The sequence below is a fragment of the Suricata suricatta genome, chromosome 8, assembly GCF_006229205.1.
Source record: "Suricata suricatta isolate VVHF042 chromosome 8, meerkat_22Aug2017_6uvM2_HiC, whole genome shotgun sequence".
NCBI lineage: Eukaryota > Metazoa > Chordata > Mammalia > Carnivora > Herpestidae > Suricata > Suricata suricatta.
In genome coordinates, this window is record NC_043707.1 from 124,448,251 (window position 1) to 124,462,440 (window position 14,190).

Genomic DNA, 14,190 nt, shown 5'->3' on the forward strand with positions numbered 1-14,190 from the left:
GAGCCCCAGGAGATCAGGTAGGAGGCTATCCTGATGGTCCGAGATCTCTTTCCTATCCATGCCCTCAGCCCAGATTATTCTCCCAAGCTCCACGGCCTTAAAGTGCATTTATTTGCTGATGTTATCCACCTTATATCTCCCGATTTATAAATCAGATTGACATGCACCATAGAGCATGCTCAGGACCAAACACTACTATTTCAAAGTCTACAGCAATTGAAAAAGTCATTGGCAAAACATTGCCTCCTTGGAAAGTCTGAGACCATCCACATAACTCCCCATAAATTCTTCCTCTCCTACATGGCGCACATTGTGATTTGGATTTCACATGTAAGGCTTAAGCAATTAAGCAATTACACATGCTATCACTTACGTGAGGAAGCCATATTGGTTATGGACCATCCTCTTTTCATGACCCATTAATTACACAGTGTGTGTAATATTTTCCACCAAATTATGCCCCCATAAATCCACAAATCCTGAGTTCATTTACAATAAACCATCTAGGCAGATTGAAATGCATTTTACAGATAGAGGCTATTATTTTTCTACTAGCAAATACCATTTGGCTGCTTACCAAATGGCTCTGGTTACTGGAGTGTTTGCAAAGGAGATCTGAGTGCAGATTTTTCATCCACCACCAGTAAAATGGATACTATGTCATCTATTCACACAATGAAATACTATACAGCAATGTAACAAATTAGTTAGAGCTATACACAATGACACCCATGAATCTCACCAATGTAAGTTGCAAAAGAGCACAGCCAGTAAGACTGTGTTCATAGAGGATTAAAAAATAGACATAATGATATTGTTTGAGGATGCAAACATATGTACTAAAGCTACAGAAGAAAGCAAGAATATTATCATTATAAAAGCCAGGCCAGGGACATCTGGATAGCTCAGTCAGTTAGGCATCTGACTCTTGACTTCGGCTCAGGTCATGATCTCACAGTTCATGAGATCCAGCCCTATGTCAGGTTCTGCTCTGAGCATGGAGCCTGCTTGGGACTCTCTCTCTCTCTCTCTCTCTCTCTCTCTCTCTCTCTCTCTCTCTCTTTCTCTTTCTCTCTCCCCCCCCCACCTGCACATGTGCATCACATACACACTCGTGTGCATACTCTTTCAAAATAAATAAATAAATAAACTTTTAAATAAATAAATACAGGTAGTAGTTATCTGGAGTGGGATGGAGGGAGATGGAAATGGAATTGTGAATGGGAAGGGGGTATGCTGAGGAATTTCAGGGCGCGGGTGCTTATAATGTTGTACTTCTTGACTTAGAGTGAAAAGATACTCAAGTGTTGTCTTTATAATTAAAAATTAAATTATGGGGCGCCTGGGTGGCTCAGTCAGTTGAGCATCTGACTTCGGCTCAGGTCATGATCTCACGGTTTGTGGGTTCAAGCTCTGCATCGGGCTCTGTGCTGACAGCTAGCTCAGAACCTAGAGCCTGTTTCAGATTCTGTATCTCCCTCTCTGTGACCCTCCCCTGCTCGTGCCGTCTCTCTCTGTCTCTCAAAAATAAATTTAAAAAAATTTTTTTAATTTTTAGTTAAATTAAATTATACATACATGTACTTTGTATATAAATGAGAGTCTGGGGAAAGATACCTAACAAATATATAACATAGCATTAAGATTCAGAGTATACAAAAAATTCCTAAAAATCGGGAGGAAAAAGACAAATGTATTGGTCAGGGTCTGGTCAGGAGACAGAAGCCACAGAGTGATTTGAACAGAGAGCTCATTAAGTAATAATGGGAGGTTATTGTGACAGTGATAAAGAGAATGTGAAGAATGAAGCAAGAGCTGACATAGGAGACGGGTGTTACCTACAGGTAACGCTCTGCTCTGAGGCAGGGCCCCCAAGGAGAGAATAAACCTGAAAGAGATTCAGACTCCACTGGAGAAGGTGTGGCTTGCCCCACTAGATGGCAGAGACGTTCACCGACGTGACACAGGCCAGGGCTGGCCAGTGGAAATCTGCCCACTTGAGCATCACCAAAACCCCCCGGGGGGAAACTCCTTGTTGGAGAAGAATAGCTAGGAAGCTGCCGGCTAGGTGCCAATAGAGCTCACTTAAGATGCCCACAGGGGTGACTCTAGAATTCACTAGGCACAAGCGGCCCTGGTTGTCCTCATGGCAGTGGTCACTACACACTACTGGCCATTATGCATCACAGGAGCAAGAGAAGAAGAACACAGGAATCAGGACGAGAAGTCCCCCTCCCACGGCAGTGTCTCTCTCCGATAAGCTTCACATCGTGGCCGCCAGCAAAGGAGAAAAATTTGCAGGGTCCCAGCTCCAACAAGACAAAGCAGGGCATTAAAGGGTGGGTCCGGTGCTGACACACAATCCATTGTTAACTGGCATCACAAACAGTAACGCAGGCTGTGCTTAGAAGGACTGAAAAGAAGCCTACGAAGTATGGCTCTCCAAGGAGAGAAATTTAACCTACAGCAGACTACAGGGGCGTGACTTCTGTGGGCAGGCCCCAATGGGGCTCCCAAAGAAATCTGACCAACAGTTTACTGCCCGAAGCCAGGTGTCATTGGCAGAAAGAGGCTGGATCCGGGACCACCAAACGCGAGAGCCCAGCCGGGGCGGCCAGCCAGAGGGGCCATTCTCCTCTCCACGGAGCTGTAGGTGGCGAACCTCAAATCAAATCCACAAAACCACCTGACAAGACAGTTAATCTTGGACTTCCACCCAAAGGCACCAACGCCAGACGAAAGACCCTCTCCCTGTTCCAACCTCACGGAGACCCAAAGCCAGCAGCCAGTGAATAGGGAGGAAGGGAAAGAAGAAAGAGAGAAGGTGCCCGACAGACGTGCCGGCTCTGCAAGATGGCAAAGCCTGGGGAGAGAGGAACTTTTAATTGGACAAGAGTCTGCGGTTTTTATATCAGATTGGACCGACTTTTTATTACCCATCTGCCAAGCCCATGATGAGGGTCAGCCCAGAGACACGGTGCCTCTTGGTCCCTTCCTGCGTCTCCAAATGACATTGATTCAATTTCCTCAGGCTGATTCCTATCAATCTCCTTCATAATTAAATGAGTCGGGAGTTTTGTCCCAGAAGAATTAAAGCCCTCCTATGCACAAATACTGTCCCTGCCTTTGTTACTAAGAACTTTTTCTTTATTAATGCCTACTGGAGACCAGCCCTCTCCATTTCAAGCAATAGGGGTACCCATTTCACTTGGAGCGTTGTTTTTTAAAAATGTTTTAATGTTTTATTTATTTTTGAGAGAGAGACAGAATACAAATGGAGGAGGGGCAGAGAGAGAGGGAAACAAAATCCATGAAGCAGGCTCTAGGCTCTGAGTTGTCAGCACAGACACGGGGTTCAAATCCGTGAACCACAAGATCATAACTTGAGCCAAAGTCGGACACTTAACCAACTGAACCCAGGAGCCCTGGAAGAGTGTTTTTAAAAATGTCAAATTTCTTTCTGATTCAGTATAGTTTATATTGCTCCTATGATCCTGAGTTCAGATAAATTTAAATTTCTTTTTCCTAAAAGACAAGTTTAGCCAAAATCATGCCACGATGAATATTAAGTGGCCTAAATTGTTCCCCACTGGCTAATAAACATTGCAGAAACTCCAACAGGTAAATTGATCTGAGCTCATGCCCCCTTGTCAGAAGAAGACACATAAAAAAATAATCCTGGCTTACCCTTATTAATAAAAAAGAAAGAAAGAACACAAACAATCAAAAAAAAGACCTTCAAAAGCACTCATAGAGTTGCAAGTTACTGCCGAGTTCTTAGGGATTTTGTGAAATATTATTCACAGCACTACAAAACAATTCCAGAGATCCTTCTCGATTTCTGCCTTTAGTTTATAGCCTGCTGATAGATCCATCTGTAGAACTGCTAAAGGAAAACTTTTTTAAAATTTTTTTAATGTTTTATTTATTTTTGAAAGAGAGAAAGAGACACACACACAGAGCGTGAGTGGGGGAGGGGCAGAGAGAGGGAGACATAGAATCTGAAGCAGGCTCCAGGCTCTGAGCTATCAGCACAGAACCCGACGTGGGGCTCAAACCCATGAACCATGAGACCATACCCTGAGCTGAAGTCTGACACTTAACCGACTGAGCCACCCAGGCGCCCCAAGAAAACATTTTTAGATTCATCCTGGAAGAGACCTTACTTTGTTCTCCTGAGCCCATAAACTGGTGGGAAGCACCAGGACTTCATGGCATGGCTATTTAAGTCACTCCATAAAAATATACCTATCCCATGCAAAGATCCAGTGGGCCAGATTTTTTTAAAGCATTGAATAGACATAATAACACCAAGAATAAAAGACACTGCATCAAACATATATCTATGCAATCTCACTATATGTTAAAACTTCACCATCCCCTCCCCCCCCACCACCAAATAAAAACACTGACCAAAATTCAATAATCCCACTTTTTTCCCTGGGAGGCCAAAACTTAAAGAAATAACTCGTGATCTGTGCTGCTGATAAGTAGTGTAGTTTCAGACTAAATTGTCCCTGTGGCCTGTCACAGTGTTTACACAGCACTGTAAAAGTTGATAATAAAATCTCAAAAAGTATTTTTGGAAGTCCAAACCAAAACTGACTCTATCTAAATAGTGTTTGATGAAGTAAAAAACTAGTGAAAAATTAATTTCAATAAACAATGACTTTCAGAGTGTCCCTTCAAGATACCTTTTGGACCCTAATGACTCACACGTTCTCTGATCCCATGGAAAATCACTGCATTAATTCTGTTGATTAGACCAATTGCCGCCATGACTTCATGAGGTCTTGGTGTTTCTAGCTGGACAGATTGTTCTCTGTTCCTGAGGCTCCTAACAGCGATCTTGCCCTGACTCTGTGAGAAGCAAGGGAAATGATTCATTTTCAAAAATGCCAGGTAAAAGCTGTGCTATCTAGTTAACAGTAGATCTGCAACCTATTGGAAATATGTTTGAACCCCCCCACCCCCACCCTCATAATGGAGTCCCAAGGCCTTAGACACCTCACTTCCGGGTTCTTCTTACCCCTCCTCTCCGTTTGGAGGGCTTATTTTTGTGGGCTTTTTAATGAGCATGTGCCAAAGAACAAAGGGAGGAGGGACTGACAGATTACTTTTTTGCCTCACATGGGCATAGTCGAAGTCCACGCAAAGCCGTAACCTCTGCAGTACTCAGCCAATGAGGAACCAGGGGAGGGACTTGCAGCTGGAAAATAAATTGTGTGCTGTAACTGCCCTGAGTGTGTTGCAAGAGCGGTGATTAAAGCCTGGCTGCACTGTGCTCACATCCCTCCTTTGACTGAGTTGCTGGGCTTATTTCTCACAGACTGTACAACACTAGTTTCCAATGTTTGCCTCAAGCATATTTTGTTAAATATATTGATGTCCCGAGCTGACTGCTGACCACAGTAGTATTCTGCTGTCCCTGTTGTTAGCAGCCTTCTGCTTTTGTGTCTCCCCATCCAGGGGGCTCCCCGACACATCACCAGATGAACCTTAGGTGGAAATATTCAAGTTTTGGGGACTGTTTCTATCTCCAAAAAGAACATGGCACTCTAACTTATTTAAATCTCATTTAACAGTTAATCTTGGCTCAGACCTAACAAAAATCTAAATAGAAGATGCTGTCAAACAAATAATTCAAATAAAATCATAAACTAACAACCATCTGCCCATCCACCCGCCGACCTATTCATGCAGTCCTTTAATATTTATTGAGCACTTACAAAGTGCCAGCCACTTTATTAGGTGCTTGGAATAGCTCAGTGAGCAAAAAGACAAAATCCCTGCCTTTATGAAGCTGCCATTATAGTGGGGAATGGGAGCTGGGGGGGGGGGTGATGGCAGGGAACAGACAATAGACAATATACTGAGTTGTTTCAAGAGACAGAAACTCCACCAGAGATTGGAAGGGAGAACTTATATAAGGAATTATTAACTATGTATAAAGCCATTCTCCAGGTCAGTAAGGGGTTAAAGTGCTAAGAGAATTTTAAGATATCCTGGTGGTAGCAGCTCCTACTCCTAAGGCAGGGGGATGCAGGGAGGAGGTGGGGACTTCACTCTGGAGGCTTCTAGGAGGCCCTGCTTATAGAAAGCAGCCTGCAGCTGCCTGGCTGGTGCTGGGGTCTCAGGAGGCGTTGAGTGAAGCTGCATCCAGAAGGGTTATGAACACCGCAAAGCCTGCCCTGGGAAGGACCTGCCACGCTGGGGTGGTGATCGGTTGCGGGGGAGAAGCTCATGGGAGCAGGAAGCAAACCCGCAGCAACAAGTCCCTTCTTCCTCCTTCCCTGCAGCCCCCCTCCTGCTCCCAGAGACTAACAGCGGAAATTTCCTAACTCAGTCCCAGCGCGGAAAGAATACGGGAAGGTGGGTTGGCACAATAATAAATAGGGAAATTATGTTACAAAATCGTAGGGGCTGTGGGGGGAAATAGAGCAAGGGAAAAGGGATCTGAAATGTGGGGGCAGGAAGAAATGCATTTTATTTTTATTTTTTTTATTTATTTATTTTTTAATTTTTGAGAGACAGAGAGAGACAGCATGAGCAGGAAAGGGTCAGAGAGAGAGGGATACACAGAATCTGAAGCAGGCTCCGAGCTGTCAGCACAGAGCCCGACACAGGGCTCGAACCCACCAACCGTGAGATCATGACCTGAAGCCAGACACTTAACCGACTGAGCCACCCAGGTGCCCCAAGAAGTGCATTTTAAACAGGGCAATCAGGGTGGGCCTCATTGAGAAGGTGATGGTTGAGGTGTAATTTAGAGGAGATTACTCCTAATCTAACAATGATGCCCTCAAGGTATCTGCACTGCCTGTAACAGTCCAGGAACACCCGGCAGGACTCCATATGCCAAGAACATTCTAGAAAAAGCTTGTTCTCAGAAACAGAGCCTTCCAAGTATAAACACACACACACACACACACACACACACACACACACACACACGCGCGCATTTTCCAGGCTGTGAAAATACGATGTCAGGGGCACCTGGGTGGCTCAGTCGGTTGAGCGTCTGGCTTCGGCTCAGGTCAAAATCTCACGGTTTGTGGGTTCGAGCCCCGCATCAGGCTCTGTGCTGACAGCTAGCTCAGAGCCTGAAGCCTGTCTTCAGATTCTGTGTCTCCCTCTCTCTCTGACCCTCCCCTGTTCATGCTCTCTCTCTCTCTCTAAAATAATAAAATAAAAACAGTAAAAAAATTTTTTTAAAGAAAAAAAGAAAATACGATGTCAAGGCTGGTAATAATCAAATCGGTAAATTAATCTAGTCATCTCAAAACCATTTTAAACACTTGGCATATTCCACTATACAAAATGCGAAGACTCTTCAGACAAAAAGTAAAAGCCTGAGTAGAGTCACCCCCCAGAATTAAAATAGCCTTGAAAAACAAATTAAAACCACAAGGATACATCATAACATACCCATCAGAATGGCTAAATCAAAAAGAGGGTCAATGACAAGTGTCACCGAGGATCTAAAACAACTGATGTGCTCATATCTTGCTGGTGGGAATATAAAATGCTACAACCTCTTTGGGAACTTGTTTACAGCTTTTTCTAAAGCTAAATACATGCTTCACATTCTGCAATTCCAATCCTAAGTATACACCCAAGAGAAGTGACTGCACAGAAAGACATGTGAAAGAATGTTCTGGGCAGCTTGAGTGGTGATAGACAATGACCGGAATCAACTCAAACGCATCAACAGATGAATGGAAAAGAAACTGGTGTAGTCACACAATGCAATACTACTCAACGGCAGCCAGCAGTGCTGTGTACACTCAACAACACGGATGAACCTCAAAAATAGAATATTGAGCAAAAAGAGCCACACACAAAAGCCCGTACTGTATACACAAGGACAGGGAAAACAGAGGATAGAAGTCAGAATTGCCGGTACCTCCAAGAGTGGGGTGGCGTGGACTGAGAAAAAACACAGAAGCTAGCCGTGTTACTGGAAACATTGCCCATCTCCATCTGGGTGATGGTGACAGGATGTGTCCATATGTAAAATTCCACTAAACATGTAGGGTCAAGTATAGGCTATGAACTTTGTAATACATATACTATTCCTCCATAGAAAACAGAAAAAAGAGGGGGTACCTGGGTGGCTTAGTCAGTTGAGCATCCGACTTCAGCTTGGGTCATGATCTCGGAGTTTATGAATTTGAGCCCCACATCAGGGTCTCTGCTGTCAGATCCTCTATCATCCCCTCTCCTTGTCCCTCTCCCCCTCTCAAAAATAAATAAACTTTAAAAAAAAAAAAACAGGAAATAAAGAGAGGAAAGGAGGGAGGCCAGCATCCTTCCTAGGAAGCATGGTAAGAAATCAAATTGTAGGGGCGCCTGGATGGCTCAGTCGGTTAAGCCTCCGACTTTGGCTCAGGTCAGATCTCATGTTCGTGGGTTTGAGCCCCGTGTCAGGCTCTGTGCTGACAGCTAGCTCAGAGCCTGGAGCCTGCTTCCGGTTCTGTGTCTCCTTCTCTCTCTGCCCCTCCCCCTCTCATGCTCTATCTCTCTCTGTATCAAAAATAAATAAAACATTTAAAAAAATTAAAAAAAAAAAAGAAATCAAATTGTAATCATCTGCTGACTGCTTAAAGAGAAGTACAGGCTTAAATCTATCAAATATGATGTGGCTTCATAAATCAAGATAGACACATCAAAACCAATGGTAAAGAGCAATTTCATTCTGCTGTAAAACCTCTAAAGTTTATTCCAGGCAGCTGCACAAACTGGACAGTTGCCACTGATGGACACGAAGAATAAAAATCCCTAAAGTACTAAAAAGTATCCTGTTAGTTTTACGTCTGTTTCCTCTTTTTTTTTTTTTTTTTTTAAAGCAGGCTCCACACCCAGTACGGAGCTCAGGGTGGGCTTAAATTCATGACCCTGGGGGGCGCCTGGGTGGCTCAGTGGTTAAGCCGCCAACTTCGGCCCAGGTCAGATCTCACGTTTGTGGGTTCGAGCCCTGCATCGGGCTCTGTGCTGACGGCTAGCTCAGAGCCTGGAGCCTGTTTCTGGTTCTGAGTCTCCTTCTCTCTCTGCCCCTCCCTCTCTCATGCTCTGTCTCTCTCTGTATCAAAAATAAATAAAACATTAAAAAAAATTTTTTTTTAAATTTATGACCCTGAGACATAGACCTGAGCTGTGACTGAGAGTCTGATGCTTAACTGACTGAGCCACCTTTCCATTTTTATGGCACTTAATAGGGCCCTGAATCTTCCTGTGGACAAATAAAACTGGTCCTAATCAAAAAAGGCACTAAGAAAAGAAAAGAAAAGGCAGTTAACCAAATATATACATAAATACAAAGGAGGCAGAAATGGTTCTGATATAATGCTTACCCAATTATAATTTGATAATTATTCTTCGGAATGATGGAGGAGAATGTGGGGGTCTGGTTGGTACTCAGTGTTGGGCAAACATTTCAAAAATTATGCTTCTCTGCCTCCACAAGAAGATATAAATATCTGAGGCCACCTAACCAAATTGATGACAAAAGCCAGTTCAACTGCAAACATTTTTCAGACAGCTGGTCAGCTACACAAGTTTCCCCACATTCAGAGAGAGAGAGAGAGAGAGAGAGAATCCCAAGCAGGATCTCCACTGTCAAAGCAGAGCCCGACCCAGGACTTGACCCCACAGACCAGGAGATCATCACCTGAGCTGAAATCAAGAGTCTGATACTTAACCCCCCTTAAGTGCTCAGATGAGTGGACCAACTGAAGCCAGAAAACTGATGGTGCTGACCTTACCGCCCTCGTGCCTTCGCCCTGGGCTCTGTCATCTGAAGATGACTTTCACCCCAATGCCCTGCTGATTTCGTCATCCTGCAGCCCCTGCATGAATACGTGGGCGCCTTCCTGAGTTTTGTTGTTAGAGAAGACACTGCTTTGAGAAATTTCCACGGTATTCTTTGTTGCCAGTAAAACCCCTCTTTTTTCTATTTCTTGGCTTGGTTGTCTTTGGCTGAACACCCACCAAGAGGCGAACCCAGGTTTGGGTAACAGTAGGACCTTTTTATCAACCCAGGTATTTTCAGGAGTCTTCATGAAACTTTGCTGGTCAAGCCCCTTCAGAGGTTGCACTGCTCTCTTATAGCTATATGTTAGTTTCTACCTGCTCTTGAACTTCATATCAAGTGCAAAATTATGCATATCTTGCTTCTTTCACTTAACCCTAAGTGTATTTTTAAATCTAAAAAAAAGCTAACTTTTGGGGTTTTTCTGTGTTTTTTTTCATCAGAAAATATATTTATTATTGATAGTGAGTGAAGTAAAGATGTCAGTATTCATGATCGAGAAGAGGTTGTATAAGCCAAGGTTGCCTTTATGTGGATAAAAAATGCCTTATTTCACTTGTAATCATAAACATTATTCCAGTAAAAGAGGTACATTTTTCTCTCCTTTTTGTCTTACTTACATGATCACTATAATAAGTTACAATGAAGTAGCTGTTATGTAGTCAGGGGAGAAAAAAACAAGAGAAAAACAACGTCCCACAGCCTAGACAATCCCGCCCAGCACCGCTGGGCAGGGGGGCGGTTTGGCGCCCCTGCCGCCTCCCCGCTCCAAGTACCTCCGCCCCCCAACCCCAAACCCCAGCTTAGCTGGAGTGGACGTCCACCAAACCACGGAGCCTGGTAAGAATAGAAGTTGAATAGGTAGAGAAGAGGGGTGCCTTTCTCCTTTAATGGCCACGATGGGGTGACTACCACTGCAGTGTCCTTACTGGCGGACACCTGCCCTAGGGCTCGGCTTTTCACACCGCAGCTGCTCAGACTGGATGTGCGTCGGCTGAATGTGCTCTCGGTGCTTCTCCTGACTCGTCTTCTCTTTAGATGTCTACTTTCTCACTAGGAAAAAAAAATGTTCCGCCTCTGGAATTAATGTTGACGAGTTTTGCTTGTTCTAAAAGTTGACTTTATCCTCCGTTCTCGAGCGTGCTCTGTTGGGTCTGGTTGACACAGCGCATGTACTGTTGGCCAGATCAGAGCAGCGGAGGGTCTGCTGGGTGTTCTGGCGGTAACACTGAAGAACTTTGGCTTGCAGATCAGCACAGACAGGATGAAACTCATACCGCTTGAACTTTGCTTCCACCGCCTCAGCTGCTTTCTGATATTGTTCAGTGGTGACTTTGTAGAATTCTGAGCTCCTCTCCTCCAGTCTAGCCAGCTGCTCTTTGTAGAATGCATCCTGTTTCTTTATCACTCGATCTTTCTCGTCCAGCTGCTTAGCCAGGTGCTTTGCCTTGGCTCATTCTTCTTCACTTGATATCCTTTCTCGAAGGATAGCTCTGGGTAACTGTTCATTGGCAAGCACCCTCTCTCGGTCCATTTCTTTGCTTTGCTTGAGTCGTTTCTGATTTTCAAACTCTTTCTTGGCTTGCTCCAATGCCAGCTTCTCAGCCACCCTTCTTCTCAATTCTTCAGCAGAAACTGAGGCTCCGTGTGCACCAGAATACCGCTGAGGCTTCGACCCAGATGGGGAGGTTTCCTTCATTCGATCAATCACATTTTCTGAAAGCCGGATACCCTTCACCACGGTGATGTTCTCATTCTCGTCCACCTCAAAGGTGACCCGGCGGGTGCTGGAGGTCCCGCCCATGGCTCCTGCTTCTGCCCCCACAGAGACCTAGAGCGGATGCACGAGCACTTCAGGCCCCACGCACACACACGCGCGTGGACACACCCGGACTCTTTCCGTGCACAGCGGGAGCAAGGCCAGGACCCCAAGAAGCAATGAGAAGGCACCGGTCCTGGCCTCCCCAAAAGCTAACTTTTGAATATAGGTTGGGAGGCTGGCTGAACTCATCTAACAGAAGCCCTTGAGTCGGCTGAGTGCCATGTACTTTGGAGTATCCACTTCACTCGTGCCGGGCTCCACTTATCTGGGGAAAAGTATCTGCAACAACAGTTCATCCTAGCACAAAAATATAGAAGGAAACCTAGTTGACTGCATATAATATCGCAAACATTAAGTTCCCATATAAAAAGTGAACATTACTTGAAATTCAGGCTTGAAATCATCACTCTTGGTCCCCAAAGGGCAGGCAAGGACCTCTCCTGTCTGTAGAGCAAAGCAAAAGGTTCACAGTGACTGCTGGTGGAATGCAAACGGGCTCATTAAGCAACCTACCTCGAAATAGCCATAGGCCCTAACCGACCAAATACAGCCAGGCGCAAGTCCTAAGATTACCAAAAAAGGGGAAAATCCCAAACACCCCCATACTCACTCACCCAGCCCTATAACTATAGCCCGTCACCACCGCCACATGGTGGTTGGTCTCTTCTTTGCTGCCCCTTCCTCTGCTCCCTTGCAGTGTATTCAGTAAACTTCTATTGCTTTTGTTCTGCCTCAGGTGAATTCTCATTGCCATGCTGCAAGCCTCCACCTGATTGGACAGCCCCACATTTGGTGCTCCCGCCCCCATCCCATAGGAGTCCCCACACCATCCTGGGCTATTGGCTTCATACCCTGTTTCCAGCTCTCTTCCCCGCTGGCAGGCCTTCCTTAATTTCCCAAGTCTGACCTCACCCTGAAAGCCCTCTTATATTTGCCAAGAGCAGAGGAAGCCTTCCAAATCATTTCCCATTTACTAGAATTTTTTTTTCACCACTTTTTTCTCTCCTTGCAAGGAACTTTTCTCTCCTGCTGGAAAAAAGAAAAAAAATTCTTTCAGTCAAAAGGTCAGTGATTATGACCTCCAGAAATGATACCCAGCAAAGAGATTCATGGGTGAACAGGAATCTCCCAGAATTGCCACAGTGACACATGGGTGTTTGCTTCTGTGCACATATGAAGCCCTGTCAATAGATAGAAAGGTTACTATTTCACCAACTAACACATGTGAAGGGGCAAGACGCCAGCTGCCTCCTCTTTGGGGCTCCTGGCCCCCTACCGGATCTCTCCAGGGACTGCCAGGAAGTGTCTCCCATGTCCTCAGCTCACGTCCACCCTCTCCAACTGCACATCTTGCTGCCCCTCTTGGACCAAAGGCCTCGTGCACCGTTGTAGTGATCCCTAATATAACCGCCAACACTGCCCAGACCACTCCTGTCCTAAGGCACCAGCCCCACTGGTCACCTCCCCATTGGGGTCCCCTTGACTTGGACTCCCGGCTCAGCTCTGATTGCCTCTCATCTGGCTTTGAGTTCTCCACAGCCCGGCCGTTACCACCTCCTTAGCAACTGTCAAACAAAGCTGGACGTGAGTTAAAGCAGCAAAAACAGACTCTATTCAGTAACCACTGACAGTCAGGAAAATTGCTGAGCTTTGTTCCAATGTGTGCCCAGGCGACTAGGTGTTTTAAAGGAAAGGGGAGGGAGTAGGGAGGGGGGACACTGGGAGACTATCCTTCCTGACAATTACTTTTCAAAGGAATGACTCTTAGGACCTTAGGGAAGCCACTCCTGACTTGAAGGAGTGACTTATATGTCTCAAAAGAACAGAAGAAAGACTTCTAAGCCCTTTTTAGTAACCGCTCTAAGGAAGAGGTCAGAGCCTAGGCCAGGTTCTGGCTAGAACACAGTAAGTTCTTTTGACAGTCCTGAGTTTTTCCAGATAGGACCTCCAAAGGGCGCTGGGTCAACCCAGAGGCTCTGCCTTAGGCTTCTAGGTCTCAGAGTGCAGAGGTTTGGACAGAGTTATCTTGTGCCAAAACTTGCAACTCACTACCCATCACCCAGATCCTCCCCCTCAGACTACAGACCTTGCTGTTGCTACTTGCCTGCCTCCAACTTCTCTGTTCCTGCCCACAAGCTGCCAAATGCCCCACCACCAATTGCCACTTATGTATCTGTCTCTGCTGCTGTCCGTCTGCTGCTGGCAAGGGAAGAACTCCACGTTCTCTGTTGCTTGGTTGGGCGCCTGATGCCACAACCGCCTCAGCTTTTCCACCCAGAGCCCTCTCCTTGTCCAGTGTAACCAGGGGCCACCAGCAATGCATTCCAGCTACAGCCTCAGCCCGGGCAGAGAGCCACTGCTCACATCCCACCCAAGGCCCCATATCTGAGCTCAGAGGGCCAGATTCCTTCTTCCCCATTGTCACTTCTCTTCCTGGAACATAATCCACCTACAATGGATCCATCCGCCCCATACCCACCCCCATCACGTTCCCCGCCCCCCCTCCCCGCTCCGGCCTGTGTAGATAAACAACTCTAACCATGCAGCAGGTACTTCT

At 45.7% G+C, this 14,190-nt stretch overlaps 1 pseudogene; it reads right to left on the reverse strand.

Annotated features, from left to right (window-relative positions):
* Nucleotides 1–10,305: 10,305 nt before the first annotated feature.
* On the reverse strand, nt 10,306–14,190 carry LOC115298017 (annotated as a pseudogene).